The sequence below is a fragment of the Macaca nemestrina genome, chromosome 3 (genome assembly GCF_043159975.1).
Source record: "Macaca nemestrina isolate mMacNem1 chromosome 3, mMacNem.hap1, whole genome shotgun sequence".
Taxonomy (NCBI): domain Eukaryota; kingdom Metazoa; phylum Chordata; class Mammalia; order Primates; family Cercopithecidae; genus Macaca; species Macaca nemestrina.
The window spans coordinates 4,302,901-4,320,070 of record NC_092127.1 but is presented as its reverse complement, the minus strand read 5'-3'; the positions used below and the strand labels follow the sequence as shown (position 1 = coordinate 4,320,070).

Below are 17,170 nucleotides of genomic sequence, written 5' to 3'. Positions count from 1 at the left end.
ATGGTAAGAACATTTAGGATCTACTCCCCTAGCGAGCTGCAAGTGTGCAATGCGGTTTTATTAACTACAGTCACCATGCTGCATGAGATCCTCAGAACTTATTTGTCCTATAACTGAAAGTCTGTGCCCTTTGACCTCATTTTCCTCCCCCCACCAATTCCCGGCAACCACCACTCATTTGACTCTGCTTCTATGATCAACATTTAGACTCCACATGTAAGTGAGATTATACAGTATTTGTCTTTCTCTGTCTGACTTGTTTCACTTAGCATACATGTTGTTGCAAATGGCAGGATTTTCTTCTTTTCTTAGGGCTGAATAATTTCCCATTGTTTGTATATACACCACATTTTCTTTATCCATTCACCCATGGACAGGTCCTTAGGCTGTTTCCATATTTACTCATTTCCTTTGTATGTATACCCAGAAGTGGGGTTGCTAGATCATATGGTAGTTCTAGTTGTAATGTTTTGAGGAAACTGCACAATTTTTTAGAATGTCTGTACCAATTTACACTCCCATCAACAGCTTACAAGGGCTCCCTTTTCTCCACATCCTCACCAACACTCGTTACCTTTTGACTTTTGGGTGATAGCCATCCTAACAGGTGTGAGGTGGTGTCTCATTGTGGTTTTAACTTGCATTTCCGTGATGATTAGTGATGTTGAACAACTTTTCATATGCCTGTTTGCCATTTGTATGTCTTCTTTGGAAAACTATTTTAGCCCTTTGCTCATTTTTTAACTGAATTATGTGTGTGTGTGTGTGTGTGTGTGTGTGTGTGTGTGTGAGATGCTCTTGAGTTGTAAACAGAGTTCTTAATCTTTCCGTGTGCTTTAATCTCAGCACTTTAGCAACTGTCAAGAACAAAGTTCTTTCCAAAAAGTTCATCTCAAAGTTGGCCACTGACTCATAACAGGTAAAACCCAATGAGCATTTCCCTGAGCCTCAGTTTCTTCTTTTCTCATGTGAAACAGTGACGATAGTGCGTACCTCCCAGAGTTGTTGAGCCAGACTCAACAATTTACATGAAAGCACTGAGTGGATGCCAAATAAATGTGAGTTGTATAAAACAATTCTTGATGCTACAAAGCTTGCATTTCTAAACTATTGTCAAACTCCCACCTTGTTCAAGCCCCAATTAAAATACCATTTTCTCTAATTCATCTTTCCTGATCCTCTAAGAAACTTCCCTTCTCTGAGCAATGTATTATCATCTTCTGGAACTCCATCGCTTGAGATGATCAAAGAGTTTCTTTATTGTATAAGTTACTTCTGTGCATGTCTTTTGAAGGAATAAATAAATTGATTATATCTCCCTTATAGCACTCCATCACCTTCTATCTTAAATTATAGTAAGTAGCGTTCCTGTCTTCCTGCACTAAACTGTAAGCTCTTTCAATGACTTCCTGGCTTATTTTCTCATCTTTTCCTCCACTCTAAACACATAGGAGGTCCTTGATGGATGTGTAATAAATGAATAAGCAAATGATGTGAAAATGCAAGTATCTTTTTTTAATATACAGTTACAATTTCGACATCCACAGTTGGGTCTGGCCACTTGTTACGTTTTACCCAGAACTTAGGTCTTTCTCATTCTCTACTTTCCCTATCAAGACCATCCTTTCAATACCAAACAAATTAGAAAGGACACATCAGCTAACTTACATTAACATACTAACAAATGGGACAACAGTCTTCAAGGTCTGGAAGAGGAGAGCAGAGAACTCGTCACCGCCTGCTCAAGCCCATCTACCAGGAGGGCAAACTGCAGATACTGTGGGCCACTTGGCAGTTAGGAACTCATGGTACTGATCTGTTTGTTGGGCAGATATAGTTTGGTGACAGTCTTAAAAATCATTTGTCACCTGTCATGACACTTGCCTGATGAAATTCTGATTTCCCAAGAGAATGCACTGACAAATTAATAATCTGACGTTTAAAGGGGTGATATTTCTCCATGTCAATCAACAAGGGGCCATTCTGTTTTGCTGACCAAATAAAATACTCTTTCACTCTCTGAGGGGTTAACTAGAGTGTATGCAGATTTCTCCAATGCTTTGCTTTTGATTGGAAATAGAAACATTTGAATTTCAAAGCAACACTTTTCCTAATTCCTACTGAACTCACAAGCTCTAGTGGTTGAGTGATCCCATTGGTAACAAATACTTAAAGGGCCAGAGTCACTCTGGGTCCTATCCTTAAGCTCCTGTTCTGTCCTCCTCTCAGGCCTTTTCTGCACCATGCAAATCCAACACCTCTTCTCACAGGCTGGGCTAAAGGCAGAAGACAATACCATGACTGAGGAGCCTGGGAATGAGGCAATTCATAAACAGAACATTCCCCAGGAAACATAATTTTATGATCATAATCTTTTTGTTCTTGACAGTTGCAAAATTAAATACCAGAGCCACAAAAGGTGAGGCACAGTGTTAAGGGTATGTTTTCCTAATTCGATCTTCAAAGGAAGCACAAGCTTAGGGTTGAAAATCATTATGATGTAATATTATACCACATAGTAATACATAGATCCAATCATTTTACCAGATAACTATCAATATAAAGCACTGACAGGACATTTGGGACTTCGGGTCAACAGGAAGGTGAGTTTTCAAACTAAACTATGTTATTTATGGCTTTGATTGTCATTTGCTTTTATAACATGAGGGTGATTCTGCTCTTCTGCCAATAAATCTAAAAATTAATTTAAAATGTAGTCAAACTTCTTGGCACACGTTAGAAGGAAGACTTTTTTTAATTAAAAAAGCCATATTAATCATTATATAAATGAGTTATATTAGTCTTGTAAAATTAAATCTGTGGTGGAAAGGAAGTCAGTGAGTGACATAATCAGATTTCAGAACACATATCATATAAAAAGTTATGTTTCTAAATAAAGTGAGTGTGAAAGAATTCAGGATATATTATCAGTCATCTGAGTTATTGCCCTAAGAAAGCCCTTTTCCCAAAATAGATATGGTTTCTCTGACAAAGAAGATAAGTATGCCTTCTCATATTTTTATTATTTTCTTAACTGTCAGACATAACTCATGCGTAGTTAAGTTGTTCAAAAGGTTAAATTCTGAGGAAAAATTCTACAAGTGGTTTAAATGAGCCAAATCATTTTTGGTTGCGTCATGATTTCCTCTGTTGAAAAAGTCTCGATGACTTAAAAAGGGTTGCTTTGATATTTAGCTTAGTGTTTTATCCAAAAAGCACACTAACCAAAAACAAACAAAGAATCCATAACAAAACAAACATTTAAAGATACGTAGACCAGATTAGTTTTCTCATGATGAAAGTCACATGGAATTACACACAGTTTACATTGCTTTCACCACGTCCCTTTCCTCGGGTGTAAATTTTATTTATTACAATAACCTGCTTGGCCTAGTTATTCACCCATCCTTCATTCAGTCTTGGTAGTGGACATGGCAAGATGATGGGTAAAAACACGTAAACAACACGGCTCTCCCATGGAGGTCACTTTCACATGGGAAGATTGGACACGTCAAAAAACTTCATTAACATGATATAAAAATAATACAATATGTAAAGTGGTATCGGAGCATCTAAGACAAAGTGATTAAATGTGACGTTTGTTAAATCCCACTCTAGGAAATAACTTAAGATTGCAGAAAATGTTTCTGAGAAATTCCAATGTAAATGTCCTTAAAAGTCCCTACTTTTTGGTATTTGGTATTGTAGATTTTGTGATTTTCCAGATTTTTCATTAAAAGTTAATATACATAAAACTCTTGGGATAGTAGCTAGTACAGAGTAAAATCTATATAAATTATTATTATTATCAATATCCTTTGGAGTGAACAAATTGAACATTTTTTTGAATAATCTTTTGCGTAGTTGATTGAAACTAGTTAATAGGTTTCTATTGTTTTCTTGAGTTAAATCAGAAGCAGATATTTTGATTGACTATATAAGGTCTTGCAGCTTCTATGGTTTTTTTTAACTTGAAAAGATCTTCCCAGGCTGATACCTCTTTCTATCTTGAACTCTCTGTTCAACTATATTCTAAAGCCTTAAAATAAAGATCTTCAATTTTACAACTCTGGATTTAAACTTTTCTTTCTTATTTTAAAAAAGAAAATTTTAACTCTTTAGGTTGATTATATTTCTTGATGAATGTGACTGTACCAAGAGGCTTTAAAAAAAGTAGAGATTAGAAATCAGTTTTTCTTCTCTTCTGAATTATTCACTATATGATGTGCTGCATTTGAGCTTTATCTATGCTTCTGGTAATATTTCTGTCTTACATAATTGTTAAAGTATAGTGCTTCTCACCAGGGAGACTATATATCTATATATTTTTAATAATAGCCTTTTAAAAATTTTCATGCGTTTTTTTCTCCTCCTTTGTTTTATGATTTAAAAAAAAAATCAGAAAAATGTCTGAATTGTCACTTTATCTCTAAATTCAAAGAGCATTTTCTAATCTTGTGTTAGCATGAGCACAACACTGGGGAAGATCTGATTGCTGTAAGCCATTCATTCATTCATCAAATACTGACTGAATATGCAGTACGTTGACCTGTTTGCTGAGGGCCTGTCTGTTCCGGCTGCCATTCTAAAGCGAGTTGATTTTCCCTGTAACTTTTGTTCTGCAGAAGTAACCTGTACCTTTTTCCATTCTCTTGCCATTCACCACTCTCCTGACCCCCCTTTGCGTAAACTGGTTTAAGTCTGGTGCTCTAGGTACATCAAACAACACCGGTCTATTCACACTGTAGCAGAGCAACCAAGTAGTTACACCATTTTCATCTTAACTACTAGTAATACTATGCTATAGAAATTGTGAAACCTGGATTTTGAGATATTGAGCAAATTAAAACACATAGTATTTACTATAGTGCAAGAATACATCTGACAGGTTAAATGTATGTGTTTTGGAAAGCGCTCAAACCCTGCACCAGATGACACAGTTAGCACAAGAACAGCGGAGGTTATTGTTATCTAATCTCCTTTCCCTTGTTAACTTTAGCACAGAGAACTGAAATAATTAGGTGTAAAGGCATCTTGATAATCTACCAAAAAGGCTCACTTTAAGCAGCCGACTGTCGCTTTCTTAAACTCTCATTGTTTGGTGGTATAAAGTGTAGGCCACCTGTATGAAGTATAAAGATCTGGTATTAAAAAGACCCAATGAGGCAGAAGTCACTGACTCCTCTCAATAGGTGGAAGAGGATTCTCCGTGCAGCCGAAGGTTTAATGAAGTGTGTCTCCGCCAGCCAGGCTGTGGCCTCTGTGGTGTCACCTCTTCAGAGGACTCAGTGCCTCCAAGAAGCTAGCTGTCCTCGGCGGGAAGTAAGTACAGGGACTTCTGTTTACAGGAGACTAGCATGAACATTTCTACTAATAAATTTTCTCCAACATAGCTACAATCTCATTTGAATGTATTTTTTTTTTCTGTGCATTTAAAACACTTGCCATTCTTCACAGCATCCCATGCTTGTACTCTTTCTTATAGGATCTTCACAAGTGGCACAGCTCTTGGCTAGAAGCCTATTTTTGCTATAGTTCATTGGACTCCTTGCAGCTGATCCTTGCAGCTATATTAGTCTCTGAGGGATGCTGAATTGAATAGACCATCAGAAGATTTGGAACCTGACAGGTGTATGTTGCCCCTGTCCTCAAGTTCAACTATTCCAGAAAAAATGTACTAGGACAAGGAACCGGAAAAGAAGAATTATTTCTAATAATGGATTGGATGAACTCTCCCATGCAAAGCAGAGGATATAATTCATTATAAGATTTGTAATTTAAGCACTGGGAAAACATCTCAGAGGGAAGAGAGAAAAACTGAATTTCTAATTGAATTTTAAAAATCAAAAATTTAATAAGCAGGCAACAGTATAAATGAGCAGAAAAAAAATCACTGAGACTTTCAACTAATGTTCTTTATTACAAATAAATTTCCCTAAATTATAATATGAATATATAAAGAGAAATTAGAAACTATAATGAGAACATTACCAGGGCTTTTTGTTTTCTTTCTTTTTTATTTTGTTTTTGTGTTTTCGAGGTGGGAAAATTTTCTTTGAAAGTAAGACCCTTGATTGGATTCAGGAAAATGAAAGCTTTCTGAATTTTTGATCAAATAATGCTTCTTGAAGGAACAGAATTTAATGCTGAATTTATGTAAGCCTCGCCTGTATAGGGAAGCGGAAACCACTGCTTTTTTTGGCCAAAATTCCTACTTGGTAAACTAGTAGATTTCAGTTTTGAAGGTCAGGGTGTAGTGAAGTGTGGTAGCGCTCCCTATGGATATATCATGCTGCAAAACACCAAAAGAAAAACCTGTCTTTGCTGGTTGCCTGTCATTTATTCAGCAAATATCATCTTAATTGAACTTAAGCTGAAATTCTTATTTGCCAATATTCAGAACTCAATAGTTACAGAAGGGTTTCCTTTTTACTACATGCACATCTTGAGTTTTTCAGAAATAATACAGAAAAACATATTTTGAAAACACGTTTATCTGTATTTTTCCACTTGACAGTAGCAGTTTAGAATTTAATAAGCATATCCATAATTAAATTGTTAGTTTGAGGAACTTGCAGAAAGTTATCTAACACAATCATATATCACAACTCTTCTTTATAAAATCCAAGTGCAACTCATTTCATTACGCTATCAATGTAGTTAGACATAACTGAGGCCTTTAAAAACGTTGTAAGTGACTTAAAACAGAAAATGTTAGAAACAGTCCAGGCATATTACAAAATCATGGTTTCTGAAATCTAATTACTATATACAATTTAAAATAATTGATTAAACATGATTAGTCCTTAAGATGAATAGAACCAATTCCAACTTTAGCTATTATTTAATTATAGCATGCTGTACACTAAAATCAGCTGGAAGATAGCCAAAATAAAGCTTTAAAGGACAGCATGATAATTAAGAATTGCTATTTATCTTACTTTTATTGGAAAACTCATTGCTGGAATGAATGCCATAATGTCTAGAAATATGAATTTAAATAATTTCCTAAATATTTCACTTTCTCATTCCAAATATCAGGACATTTTAAACTTCCTCATCAGTTCTACTTTATATGCAAAAATTCATACAGTATTAATTAGAACTTTTGCTTTCAACACAGTTATCTTAAAGACAAGGAATTATGTGTAACTTCTTCATAAAATTATGGGTACATTTTTATTTTTGATTGTGGTAGCTTTTTCATAAAAAGGCTACTGAAATCAGGCTTATTTAAAAAATAATAATAATGTTATCTAATATGGAACAGAGGGTAGGAAGTATCTATAACCAAACCTATATCTGTGTCAAGTGTGACACTAAGAGAATATTCGCTGCCTCACCCAGGTACTCAAGTTGTAGGGTAACATAACTAGTGTAACATAACTAGTGATTTCCAGTCACCTTTTAGTTTATTTAGGAACAGTAAAAGAAATGCTGCTATTGTAGACTTCATTTCAATTATTTAATCTCTTTCCAGTTCACGACCTTTACTTTCTCCTGGTTTCAGCATGAAAAACAACTTCGTAAGTGTCTTACATTATAATTGGCTGCTAATCATCATCAATTCAGCATTAGTTCTAAATAGTCTGATTCCACAACAAATTTGTAATAGGGATTTTTCTATACATTTTATAATAGCTATGGATAGAAAAATACTATTATCCATATACTAAAACATTCAAGTTGTTTTGTTTAAAACATACATTGTAAAATTTTCCCTCAGGAAATTTGGATCTATTATAGGACAGTTGTAGCTTTCATGAAATTGGGGTCCTGAAGTCATATTTTTAAAGCAGAAAAATGACAGCCTCATTGTTTTTCAAATGTTTTGAGTTTCTTTGATAAAAGGCAGTATTAGGACTTTATTTCTAGGTCAAGTGTATATTTACAGTAACTAACAGGAAAATATTGAAGTCTGAAGTTACCAGTACAATGTCTGAATGCCAAATTCTGGACACGGGACAAAGTACTTTAGAATCAGAGGCCAGGAAAGCTCTGGAAGGCTGCGAACAGAGACAAATGCAATATGGTGCAGTAGACAGAAAGTTAGAAGTAAGATTCAGATACAGCCAAACAGGGTGGGGGACAGTTTGTGGGGGGATGTCTGAGCTGGACTTGAAGGGCGTATGAAAGCAGCTGTCACTGCAGGGGAGATTTAAAGGAAATGACTCTTCAGGGGGCATTGCATTTGCAAAAAAAAAAAAAAAAAAAGTCTGATACAGTGTGTTTTGGAAATTCCGGAATATTTGATATTGCCAGCAGAAGAGTTGGAAAGTGGCAGAAAATAAGAGTCTAAAAATAGCCATAAGCAAAGGTGCTAAGTCTTGAAAGATAGAGATTATGTCTCTGAATCTGGTTCTCAAAATTGTTGAATTATTAACCATGTAGATGCGCTATGCAGAATTGAACTTAAAATGCTTATCTTTTTATAGCAAGTCATCTTAAAAGGATACAAACATAGGAAAGAAGTTGCACAAGAATAAAGTGTGTGCCATTCTTCCCATGGGCTAAGGCTCTTGTCTCACCTGGAGCCACCATCAAGGCAACAGACACAGCAGTCAGGTGTGCCCTGGATATTTCTACACCTCATTCTTCTAAAGGCTCCCCCAATAAAAATTAATAGGAAATCAGGTGCTTGCTGCAGGTCTTTGCACTGTGTCAATTCTAAGGAATCCTCTGGCAATGCAAAGCTTTGAAGGAAATTAAACTGGAGAGAGATTTTCTCTACCTTTCATTCAGCTCATATAGAATCACTTACTTAGCTGATATTTTTACTCATAGAATTGGACTCAGAATTAAGTCTGTTCATTTAGTTTTCCTTTGAATGTTAAACATAACGAAGTACAAGGCCGTCATGTCACCATTTTATCCCCTATGACCCACATAGGCATACACTTATCATTAAACATTTGAACGTGGTTCGCTCCACTGAGATTCTTAGTCTGTATCTTTATAGTTTGACTATTTTGACATTTAGAACAAAAGTTTTGAAAACTATTTTCCTATGCTTTAGTACTCTCTTATCTTAGGACATATTAACATAGCTACATCTGTGAAACAGGTGGTTCATGCTCATATCTATCAGTGAAAATTATACTTAAAATTCTAAAGAGACTCTTGTGTCATCCAGATTTTTGAGGAAAAAGGTAGCAAATAAAAACAAACTTCTTAGAAGTAGATCTCAGTTACTACTTATTTTAAATTTCATGGTAGATTCCATCTTTTGGAGACAGGGGTTTTATTCAAAGTTTTCAACCAAACATTTTTATTAAATAATTTCAATAGTATTATAAGTGATCTGACATTTTTGGTAACAAAACAACAAAATAACAAAAGAACTGACTTGGGTAAAGCTGAAAAGTTTGCTGAAACAGAATCTGATCCTTACTTGGTCATTTCCTTACCAGGGATTTTGATTTGACTGACCAGTTTCAATCCACAGTAATAGCTTTGTTCCTAAGAGACTATAAATCAAGGAAATACTCACTACAAGGCAATTCCTCCTGCAATTCAGGGTCTGTGCTGTTATTATGAAGCAACTGACAGCAAACATTTGCTGCAAGTATGAGCGCACATTTGTATGAGGTGTGTGGTATTTTTGGTTTCACTCTCTCTGAAACCTATCTGCTTGTGAGAAAAATTGTGCAAGAAAAGAAGTTTTACTGCCACATACCTCAGCTGTCCTACAGCTCAATGCACAGACTTCGCTTCCTTTCTTTCCTTGGATTCTGAGCCGGGGGAGCACAATAGGGGTCTTGTGCTCTGGGCCAGCAAGGCATGCAGATACTCGGGAAGGAGGTGTGAACAGCTTCCAATACCTACACTGTTTGCTTTACAACTACCCCAGCTAAATCAAACAGGACACCAGGACACTCAGTCCAGGGTAAGCAAGTACAAAATCCACTGGCTATTATGACCTACATAGAGAACAGCATTCTTTAATTTAAATGTGTACATAGGTGTGTTAAGAGTTAAATAAATCATTTACGAGGCTTAAAAAGAAATGCTTCACAATTTATGTGCCACCGCTTTTTCATGTAGTTCTCTGAATACAAGTCAAAGTGCAGGTCACAAAAGAATCCATTGTTCACAAGTGAGAAATGTTGTTGGCTGTGAAGACGGTTCAGAACAAGCTATCGTAGTCTGTTCAAACAGCAAACACTGGTTTTACACCCCAAAGCATATCGGTAATGTTTTTTATCTTCCAATTGCTAGAACCAAAATTCATTGAAACCACTCTGTCTCTGATACTATTTTCTAGAAATGTGTGTGTCTTGTGTGTGTGTGTGTGTGTCTATGTGTGTTTGGTAAATCCAAATCACACAATCAATGTAAATCTTTCAGGCCAAGTTTTGCCCCAGTTATTTTTATGCTGTGCTTTCAAAAAGGTCAAAAAAGCTTACCTCTGTCAGTGTGGTGGGATGCCCAGGAAGCCCTTTCTCCGCCTCGGCCTCAGCGTGCAGACATATGCCCTGGGAGCCCACAATCTGTTAACAGGAAGCAGGTAAACCCGAGAGCGTCCGCCTGCGTTCCAGTCCAGTGCCCGTCCCAGCACACACCTGCTTTTTCAGACCTGCCGCTCATATGCTACAACCACGCACAGGACCAGCCTTAGCAGAGAGAGGGCAACACCCTCCGTTTGGATCCCTCGTTTTCAGGGTAAGCAGCTAGGGAGCTGCTGAGATAATATTGCAGGGAAAGCTTGCCTTCCCAAGACAAAAACCTGTGCTGCTGCCTGATAGCAGATACGCAGCATTATCACTCTGCATTCCACGTTCTCCAATCAGCTAATTGGAACAGCAGTCAACAGCCTGTCCAAACGGCAGTTTGCAGGCCTGCGTGGCTGTGATCATTGTATACTAACATGCCCATTGCTTCTCTCTTCCCTGAAGAGATGTATAAAAGAGGCTTCTTCCAGGGTGAAGCTCAGCAGAATATGCCACACTGTTTTCCATAAGTAAAATGGCTGGTCCTCTCAGCACTGCCGCAGACAGCTCATTGGGTTCCACTGGCTTTTCGTAGCCATAGCAACAACCAACAGACAGACTTAGCAAGCATGGCTGATCATGTGCCGCACACCCACACAGCTTGTTAATTTCTTTTCATCAAACTCATCATTTTTTTGAGGAGGGTAGCTTCTGCTATCTTTCTACACATTTCACCGATAGTGGAAGTGCTCTGATTTTTCCGCTCTCCTGAAGAACTCTTTTTTATATGAGCCAGGGCTGTGTATGAAATCGAGGAAGCGAAGCCCCATTAGTGGCTATCCAGGTTAATAACATGCAAATCACTTAAGAGACCCTAACTGGAAGCATTGTCAAACAAGCCCCGCCTTCCAGTCAGGGTGAGTGTGGAGAGCTGCAAATCGGAGAGTTACACTTTTTGTTTTTAAATGATAATCTTAGAGCCACTTAACTGAAACAACACCCTGGGAATTGCTATATAGGGTCAGAATAATAACTAAATCAGGTAGAATATTTTAATAAGATCTTTAAATATCCATTTACTTATGGCTCAACTTATCTGATTACTTTAAGATGCTTTTTATGCAATTTAAAATAGATTTTTAAAAAAATCCTATTGTTTCTGCTGCAGAAAATGATTCCTTAACTCAATCTCATTTGTAAATTAAAAATTCTTTTTAAAAACTCCGAACCTAATTAAAAATTCTTTGACTTTAAACATTACCTTCAAGGCAAGAATAGTTTTACTTCCTTAGTAAGATGGATCACATTCCACCCGTTCATAAAATTTCACCCCCTCTGGGAATCGACGATGATTAATGTCATGAACAATTTCAATCTTCTACAAAACCCCCAGCCTTGTCTTCTTTTTCAGGACTGTCTCACCAGTCATATTCTATCTGATATATTTCCAAGGCACTGTCTCATTTATTTTTGTTTCTAGCAATCTGTTTGAAATAGTTATGTTAACACTTTGGACTTGTAAATACAGATGTTCTATTTGCTAAGTAGTCATTGATTTAGGATTCTGTTAGTATTGCGTTTCCCTACCCATGTTAACACTCCTGCCTTCAGTATTAATTCCCGAATTTTGGCTGCGTAGGAATCCTGTGGATGTAGATTTGGGGATGCCCGCTCTCCTTCCTCCCCAACCCGATTGACATTAGGTAGGTCTGGGCCACCCAGGGTCAGCATATCCATGCAAGACAAGTGGATGGTGCTTTCCTGCTTGGGAGAGTCCTCACTGCTTGCTTAGGATCGCCTTTTTTCACGGAAGTCCCCTTTCCTGAAGTTATTTTGCATTTGCTGTTGCTGACCGTGCTCCCCGCCTTCACCCTCAGCCTCCCATTCTACTCTTCACTGCCCACATTTCAGAATCCTGAATTACATATACCATTTTATGCTTCCTTGCCCTGCAGATGCTGCTACTATTAAAAAGCTTCTCAATCTGACTGTTCCTCGCCCCAGCACCTTTAACCTCCATCCCAATCTGCCTCCCCTTTTATCTTCCAACACCTGGCCCACACTGACCACCTCGCTAGTGACTCTCCCAGGTGGAGTCTGAGCGACCTCTTCTGTGCCTCCCCTGTACTGGGGTCCACCTCTGCTATTACAGGCCTTGTCACGCCCTGGGACTTCTTAGCAGTTCTCCTTTCATGTCTGACTCCCAGACTGTTCTGTCTACTCTCCGAAAGCCAATCTGGTCCATGTCTTCTTTGCCCTCCATGCTTGGAATATTCTAATTTCTCAATGCCTTTGAATGAGGACCTACAACACTGTATGAATAGGGACTGATGACTGGCTGGTGTGAAATCTGTGTTTTAATTCACTTTTCAATATCACCCATTTGTTGACTTATCACTTCAGAAGAACTTAAGTGATTTTGACAAAATGCTGGCATGTTACAAAAGGATATCAAGAAAACTCTAGGTGCATTTGATGTTTTAGGGTGCTGTTCTTTTCATTGTATCTCTGAAAATGTCTTTATACCCTCACACTTGATTGGTTGGCAAGGTATAAGAATCTCTGACCATGGCTCACACCTTTACTCCCAGCACTTTGGGAGGCTGAGGCAGGTGGATCACTTGAGCTCAGGATTTTGAGACCAGCCTGGGCAACAGACCCCATCACTACAAAAAAAAAAAAAAAAAAAAAAAAAAAATCAAACAAACAAACAATTAGGTAGACATGGTGGTGCACGCCTGTGGTCCCAGCTACTCGGGAGGCTGAGGCAGGAGGATTGCTTGAGCCTGGGAGGTCAAGGCTGCAGTGAGCTGAGATCACACTACTGCACTCCAGCTTGGCAACAGAGGGAGACTCTGTCTCTGTTTTTAGTAGCAAAACAAACAAACAAACAAATCTCTGAAGTCATTTTCCTTTGGAATTTCGAAGGCCTTCATCCTTTTTCTTGTATCTCCTCCTCCCCTATACCTCCAATTACTGCTCCTCCAAAGAGAACTGGAAATCCCCAGGCATCACTGAACCAGAACTGGGAAGCTGGCAGGAACGGAGACGAATCCCTTTCCGCTCTTTGCCCTGTGGTATGTCTGTCGGCATCTCTACTGGTCTTCACACATCACTCTGCCGCAGCTCTGTTCTTCCAAGGCTCTTGGCTCCTTCGCCTGCTCAAAGCCCCTCCCCTTGTAACTTGGTGCACTGAGGCCCATTGGCATTGCTCTGGCCTCAGGCCCTGCCTAGCCCGGGTCCCTGATGTTTATTCTCCTTCCGAACGTGTTTGTTTTACAATGTGCTAAATACAGATTTCCAAGAGACAAATATGACTTTTCCAGCCCATCTTTCTGAGTCAAATGAGATACCACCTATGTGGCCAGCAGCTTTATATGTGGGCTGCCCTGTGCCTTGGTCCAATCAGATATGACAAGGACACTTGGCATTATCTAGTTTTAAAATTTTGCTAACATAATAGGTGCAGAGTAATAGCTCACTATTGTTTTAATTTGTGTTTCTCTAATTACTGACAAATTGAACATCTTTTCATTTTCGATGGTTTTCGGGGTTCCCTCTTCTGTCAATTTTCTGTTCATAGCTTTTGCCTGTCTTCTCTATTGAGACTGTCTTAGTGTGAAATTTTAAACAACATGGTCATAAAGGTATTTTTTATATATTTAAACATTATAATTAAATTTGTGATATTATTAAAGGTTACTAAGATATCCACTGACATATAAAGGGAGCTCTATAATTCACAATGCTAGTTGTTTTGGTTTTTATTATGAAATGAAAATACAGAATGTGTGTGAAAATCTGCATTCAGAAATTATGTTCAGTATGAAAGCATAGAATACCACACCATAATATGATTTTCTAAAACAAATATTTGTTTGGAAGGATTTTCAAACAAAGATAATACTATCAGAGAATACATATACACACACATAAATATGCTCTAATAGTATATACACACACACACATATAAATGGAGAGAGAGAGCTATCTATTTATCTAGCTTCTATTTTATGTTATTCCATATGCACACCTACACATCAATCAATCAATCTACCTATCTATCATCTGTCTATCATCTATGGAAGGCAAACACAAATGTGCAAAATGCTAACACCTGATGAATCTTAAGTGAGAATATTTTCAGTTTATTTTACTCTTATCTTCACTTTTCTATAAGTTTGATTTCTTTTTTGTTTTCAAGATACAAAGTTTTAAAAAATGAAATACAATGAGAATAAAAATAGCGTTTAGAACAGACACAGAGTTAAGGTTAAGATTACTTGATGGGGACATAACTATTTATCAGAGTTGAAACTAACGAAGGTGATAAGTGATGGAGTAACTAAAGTGATTACTGCTATTATTGTTATCATGAGGGGGCTACTTTGGTAGAGAGGATCGGAAGCATTTTGCACTTTCTTGAAGTAAGTTTGCTATTTGCCTACATGTACTGCTTCCCTGTATTCTGTTCTTAAACCATTTATCCTCTGGTTCCTATTGTGAAACCCGTATTAGTCTGTTTCCTTAATTCAACAAAATCAACACTGCTTGAAGCACTAGGTTCTTCTCTAGTCGCATCTGCTCCTGCGGACTCCACAGCTAGGACCCACCAAAGGATCTGGTCCCTGGCACAGCAAAGAAACATGCTGTATGACTTAACTTAGAGACTGGAATTTAAGCATGGTTTGTTTATGAGGTAGCAAAGACTTTTATAAAGCTTAGATTGAATTTTCTAATTCCTAAAACAAATAAAATAGAATATCCCAAATGTTATTCCTAAACCTTGCATATTTAGTTACTCTCACAATGATATGAACAATGTCAAAATAGAACATTGATGGGAAATGTGACAACTGACTTAGGAGGAGGATTGAAGTATCTCAATTAAGCAAATTGGATTTATTTCTATGATTCCAACAGCAAGAAATATACACTGGAAAGCAGACTGACCCACAGGCTACTAATCAAATGCCTTCATATCCCCTGAAGAAGTATGACCCTGATCAGTAGCCAGAATGATCTTTATAAATCAGAGGTGCCCAAAAGCAAAATAAACCCAGCAGAGTTGAGGGTTTTTGGAAATCCACAAATCAAATGAATTTAAAATGAGAAAATGATTATAGAAGAACAAAACCTTGCCAGAGGGCAAATGATAGGAATGTAAACAGCAGCAGTACAAGACTGTTTAAAAAGCTGGAGAGAAAGCCAAACGTATTAACACAAAAGTACTGTGTGTAGCCCATTAGCAGTTACTAGAACCCCCTAGAAGTTCTGTATACTCTCTAGGTTAAGAGGAACAAGGAAAATGTGGCAAGAGGTACGGGAAGAAGTTTCAGGTAGTCCTAAGTCTGGAGAGCTCGGTCTTCACTGGCTAATAATAACAACATTGTTTTAAATATTTCAGGTTTATCAAGCTTTGCGTTTGCAAATGACTATGACTGCAGCAGCTTACAGGAACTACTTTATCTTAAAATGTGTGTTAATATGTGCCAGTACCAGGTGGGGAAAAAATAATGGTGTTATCCAATAATAACAAAAGAAAAAAAAAAAAAAACAGCCCACAATTAACCCCCTCCCACAACCCTGCGAACCAATCCCAAAACACAGATACATCTAGGTGTGGCTGAAGAAAAGTACTCCTGGCTTCTATTAAACCTGCAGTGTGCGATTCTGCAAGCAACACAGAAAACACTGCACTGCTCCCAAGGAATTTGACTGTTTATACTTCATAATGATAAGCTTAAAAAGCGACCTGGAAAGAGAGGGCTGGCTGCTTTCACGCTCCTGTGAGGGGCCATGCTTTGTTCTTGGAGAGGCACTCTGACCACATTAATAGAGTGTATCTCCCGTGACCTTTCCCACTTAGCATTGTGTCCTGCGGCAGCAGTGGCCCCCAGGTACTTCCGGGCAACGTGCCACCAAACCCAGTACAGAAAAAGCACCGGGCTCTGCCGTCACGGCGTTATTGAATTAGTAACGAAACACACCAGGCTCAGCAAACAAAACCTGGCAAGAAGGATTTTAAAACAAATGCTTCTGGTTTCACCTGAGCCACTGAAACAAATTACGAGGTGCTGGGTGAAACTGGGCAGCTTCTGTAAACTCTGAAGAGGCTTATGCTAAAGCCCTCAGCTGCCAAATGTCCAAATCTCAGAGAAGTGAAAATTAGAGGGTCATCTTGTGTCTTCTAGAAGAGTTTCTGAAACACATGTTCAGTAAGATTCATTGATCAAGATAGTAAGATGGGCCTGAGTGATGTATTAATACAATCAGGTACACGTTTTAGAATCCAATGGTCCAATACCAAGTGGAAAATATTGTTGAAAAACAAAAATCCCCAAATCCACACTGGAAATAGTAGATGCTCAGTTAAAAGTCTACCAGTGAGAGTATGCACAGGTAGGAAAAATAAACTACGCGTGCTTGCAGAATATTGGATGGGAGCTATAACCCAGAATGGTAATTATTTTACTAAGCCTACCCAGGTCAGAATTCAGTGCCTATGTGTTTGTTTCTTTGTTTGTTTTTGAGGCAGAGTCTCGCTGTGTCACCCAGGCTGGAGCACAGTGGCACAATCTCGGCTCACTGCAATCTCCGCCTCCTGGGTTCAAGAGATTCTCCTGCCTCAGCCTCCCAAGTAGCTGGGATTACAGGGGCACGCCACAATGCCAGGCTAAGTTTTTGTATTTTCAGTAGAAATGGAGTTCCACCGTGTTAGCCAGGATGGTCTTGATCTC

At 38.0% G+C, this 17,170-nt stretch overlaps 1 protein-coding gene across 45 annotated transcripts in view; it reads right to left on the bottom strand.

Moving 5' to 3' along the window:
* Nucleotides 1-17,170, bottom strand: part of LOC105466558 (sorbin and SH3 domain containing 2) — a 379,599-nt gene that overhangs the window by 222,776 nt on the left and 139,653 nt on the right. For 7 of the 45 annotated variants that reach the window (XM_011715522.3, XM_011715521.3, XM_011715535.3 and 4 more), the window contains exon 1: nt 10,407-11,214. The exons of 5 other annotated variants lie outside the window; for them this stretch is intronic. The gene's annotated coding sequence lies outside the window, so the exon portion shown is untranslated. Of the gene's footprint in view, nt 1-9,676; nt 10,381-10,406; nt 11,215-17,170 lie in introns of those variants that run through there. 33 more of the 45 variants (XM_011715530.3, XM_011715527.3, XM_011715528.3 and 30 more) reach the window with 22 other exon arrangements.